Consider the following 4,484-nt stretch of genomic DNA (forward strand, 5'->3'; position numbering starts at 1 on the left):
GCGTCTGTCAGTCAAGAAGAAGTGAGAATTAAAGCCAAATGTGAGTCTAAATTGTGGAATCACATCATCAGTAGTATACCCAGGATCATTGGGTGTTTCGGCCTTCGAAACACTAGACACCCTCACCATAGGCAGGCCCACCAGGGTTGATCAAATCCCCAGTGTGTGATTCCAGTCCAATTGGTACGTCAACACCTGAATTTTGTAAAAAAGTCCAGTCCACAGAGAAACCGTCCCACCCAATGCTGTTCTGAGAAGAAATGGGAAAAACTAACAGAATGCCCAGACGCCTCAACTCAAAGCGACTTTCCAATAAATTAGCGACTTTAACATTAAAAAGCAATTTTACTAATAAAAACCTAGCAAACAATCAAATATTCATGTCAATAATAATACCTACCTGAGCTGCTTCACAATAAGACAATATGAATGTCAATAATAATAATAATAATACTTACCTGTCCTAGGAATAAAAGAGGGTTAGGATAGAAAGCAGGGTTAGGTTTAGGAGAGAAAGAGAGACCCACCAGGGGTCTAGGGTTGGGGTTAGGATAGGGTGCAGGTGGGGTTAGGGTAGGGAGAGAGGGGGGGTTTGGAGAGAGGGGGGGTTGGGTTTAGGCAAGAGAAGGAGAAGGAAAATAGAGCAGTGACTCGTACAGTGCAGACACCCACAGGGCGAATGACACTGCTGCCCACAGGGCTCGAGTCGAAATCTCCCGCCCTCCCCAAAGGAATCAATCCCAAGGGGCGGAAGGCAGAGACAGACTAGGAAGAGTAGAAAACAGTGAGCAAAACACATTCCCCCTCCCAAAATAACCTCTTGAGTGAACAAATCCTGCAGAAAGCTTGATTGATTGAGGAAGTCTTGTGCCGTCCCGTTCAGAGTGATGTGAAAAATCTAAACTTAGAAGAGCAAAGCCACAGGCCTTCTCACAAAAATTGTCTTCATCTTCTTGAGGCAATATAAGAATTAATATAAGAATTAAGAGTGGAAAGGGGACGATAGGAGCAAGTCGGGCCAAGGCCCCGGCAAGGTTAGGTGTGGTAGTAATAACGAGGAAACACCCTGTGGGTTAGGGTTAGGGTTAGGGTTAGGGTTAGGTTTCAGAAAGGTCTCAACCCATTACTGGGTGGGAGTTTGCGCTGGCGCAAGTACAATGTGCTTGATTGCTATGCTTTATTATTCCCTTAGAAAAAGTAAAGCAGGAAATTTGTAATCTATCAATATATAAGAAGAATTGAAGGTGTTTTTCAGGTAAGTCTTGAGGTAGGTTTTACACAATCTATTCTAAGGTGAGTACTATTGGTTCTTCTAGGTATTATTATGTATAATTTTTGTAAACAATGTTTTAACTGTTTTTCTTCTCCCTAGGAATCCATCCTTTCACCGAGAACTGTGATTGGCCGCTTGTCATCAATTCGCTCCACACGGTAAGTATTTTTGAGTATTTGTTACAGTAAAAATTAATAAGTGCAACTGTAATTTGGAGTTGGGATTCAACCATATTGCAGGGCAACCAAGCCTAACCACACAAATATAATAAATCAAAATTCATAGTATCATATTACAACAAGAAATATATATTTTAACATATATATATAAGAAAACTTGACAATATGGGAATCCCAAAAGGTCCGTATGAGCTACCGATACTCTCCAGGCGGAGTCGAACTGTATCCTCCTACCTCTACTTTACTGTATATCACAAAGGGACATGTAATACATTTTAATATTTTTCATTCAGACCCAACGGGTCGATGGTTTTCAATAAATGTATCCATGTTCTTTCTTCTTTTTGTCTTACAGCTCTGGACCAATCCTTCTGGCTTTCCAGTCCTTCAATTCTCATATTTAAAACCCCATGTGCTATAAAATGTCTATATAGGACCGTATCTTCATTCCCTCTCCTGACTTGGTATTTATGTTGTGTAAGGCGAGTTTGCATGGAGTGTTTAGTTTCCCCTATGTATAGTTTTTGGCACCTCGCACACCTAATGGCATAGACCGTATTAGGAGTCCCAAAAGCTATTTGGTTCCTAATCGGTACCCCTCTACCTGAATACCTATTCCCAATATAGGTATTCCAGTTAAAGTGATTATTTTCCTCGGGAGATACCGCCGGTTCTCCATTTAGGTTGGAATGCACCAGTCTATCCTTGAGATTCTTGTTTCTCCTATATGCAGAAATTAGTTTAAAACGCCCCAAGTCTCCCAAGTCTGCCTGGGCCTGTTGGAAATGAAGCCTCAATTGACCACCCAAACGTCCCAAAGGTTGTGAGTATGTTGTCACCACAGGTATCATTTCTTTAGCTTCCCTCTCCACCACATACCTTCCATTCACTTCGAATATTGTTCTTACTTCCTGTTTTATTTCCCTCAGGAACCGCCGAGAGTAACCCCGAGGCCTGAGGGCTTTAAACAGGATGGATGTCGCCTCCTCCACATCACTCAGGTAAGTACAAATACGATGGAATCTTATTAACTGTGATTTTACTAGTCCTCTGTAGGTATGTTTAGGATGATAGCTCTGTTTGTGAAGCAAGGCATGTCTATCGGTCTCCTTAAAGAAGACTTTTGTAGCTAAAGTTTTATTGGCTTCCAAACCGGGTATAAAGAAAACCTGTGTGTCTAAGAACTCCAGTTTTTCCTTTTGGATGTTATGTGTAATTGTAATTGTGGGATGATGAGAGTTCAAAATATCTAAAAACACTAAAAATTGCTCCATGTCCCCTTCCCAGATGCCGAAGATGTCATCCAGGTACCTAAAGTACAGCGAAGGTAGGTGAGCACACTTTAAAAAGGCTGATTCCTCCCAGCCACACATATAAAGGTTGGCGTAGGCTGGGGCAAATTTCTTGCCCATCGCCGTGCCATGGATCTGCAAATAGTGCTTTTTGTTGAACTCAAAATCATTACGAGAGAGGCTTATTTCCAATAGTTCTAAAATGTAATCGTCAGGCCGCCCAGAGACAGGGAATTTACTAAAAGCAGCTCGAACTGACTGTAAGCCCAGAGTCGTGTCTATGTTGGTATATAGAGAGTTAATGTCTATAGAAAATAGAAAGGCATCTGCAGAAACTGAAATATTCCCAACTTTCTCAACAAAATCATACGTGTCTTTAACAAAGGACGCATGTCTTTGTGAAAGTGGGTTTATGTGAAAGTCCAGAAATTCTGCGATGTTTGATGACTCCGAACCACAGTCACTAACAATAGGTCTACCACAAGGAATTTGACCAGGGACGGTCCACTTATCCAGGGCTTTATGCATCTTCGGCAGCAGATAGAACAGCCTCGGTCTTGGGACGTCCGGTCCCAACAGGTAGGTCATTTGCTTTAATGTTATTATTTTTTCCTGATACATTTTACATAGAATGTTTTTAATCATGTTTTGTGTTTCAGGTTGCATAGAGTGGAGCAGCGGCGCATAATGATTCCTGTTGGTAAGTTGTCTATCTGCCTCCAAAAGATATTGAGTCCTATCCATTATTACTATTTGTGAGCCCTTGTCTGCCGGTTTGATGACAATAGCTGGATTGTTTGCCAGAGTGTTAATGGCTTGCAGTTCTACTGTATTCAAATTATGATTTATTTCCGGTTTTGGTCTGTAGCGTTTCAAGCATTCCAGATCTTTTTGGACAAGGGTTTCAACAGGAGCTGCCACCTCCCGTGGTACCCAACTGGATGGATCAGTGAAAGGTACGTGAGGGAAGTGGCTCTCATATTTGAAATGATCTAATAATTTCAATCTCCTGTGATAGGTGTGGAGGTCCCTGCGTAGTTCCCTGCGGTCGGGCTGCTTTGGAGTAGGGATGAAGGTAAGTCCCAATTCCAGCACCCTCATCTCAACCTCACTGAGTCTGTAAGACCTCGAGAGGTTCATGATGTTAGATACGGGAGTTGTGTTGTCACACTCCTCTCCCTCTAAAAGTTTAAATGGTCCCTCCATAAATTAAAGATCCTATCGGCAGTTTCAGGTGTCCAGTGGACTGGATCGTGTTGCATCACCCGAAAGTGACGCTCTTCCAAAACAGGTAAGAAGTGGCATCTTTCAAAAATTATTGTGTTTAATTTCCTCAACAGGCTCTGCTGGTTCTTACTCAGCCGATCAGAAAAGTGGATCTGCGCCACATACACTGTGGCATGTGGGAACACCCTCTTGCAGACCCGTAATAGTCCCTGAAGCTGTTTCAGTGCAGTGTCTGGTTCCTGTTCAGAAAGACAGTTGACTAGGCCTACCGAGAGTAACACCTCTGTTTCCAGGTGGGGTGTTAGCTTTGCTATTACCCCTCTCAGATGTTCACAGTTGGCTCCCGGAAAACTGTCTACTTGGATGTTAGCATCTTCAAAGGTAGGTATTTTGGAGAGATTAGAGTCTCCTACAACTATTACGGGTTTTAAGACCTCCAAGTTCCAATCATTTATTTTTCTCCGCCTGTTAGGATGTCTAACGGGTTCCCTCCGACGGGTGGACGTGGACGGC

The 4,484-nt window shown here is 42.6% G+C and overlaps 1 long non-coding RNA gene across 4 annotated transcripts; it reads left to right on the top strand.

Annotated features, from left to right (window-relative positions):
* Positions 1-1,102: 1,102 nt before the first annotated feature.
* On the top strand, positions 1,103-4,037 carry LOC124489257. 4 transcript variants are annotated; one of them, XR_006958777.1, is made up of 8 exons: positions 1,103-1,431; positions 1,808-2,453; positions 2,740-2,779; positions 3,282-3,323; positions 3,404-3,444; positions 3,613-3,700; positions 3,763-3,819; positions 3,973-4,037. It is a non-coding gene; the product is annotated as an uncharacterized LOC124489257 (long non-coding RNA). The 4 variants fall into 4 exon arrangements; XR_006958778.1 differs by having other exon boundaries at positions 1,808-2,275; positions 2,382-2,453; positions 3,613-3,819; XR_006958779.1 differs by having other exon boundaries at positions 2,740-2,783; positions 3,613-3,819.
* The last annotated feature ends 447 nt before the right edge of the window (positions 4,038-4,484 follow it).

Source organism: Hypomesus transpacificus, unplaced genomic scaffold (assembly GCF_021917145.1).
Source record: "Hypomesus transpacificus isolate Combined female unplaced genomic scaffold, fHypTra1 scaffold_188, whole genome shotgun sequence".
NCBI lineage: Eukaryota > Metazoa > Chordata > Actinopteri > Osmeriformes > Osmeridae > Hypomesus > Hypomesus transpacificus.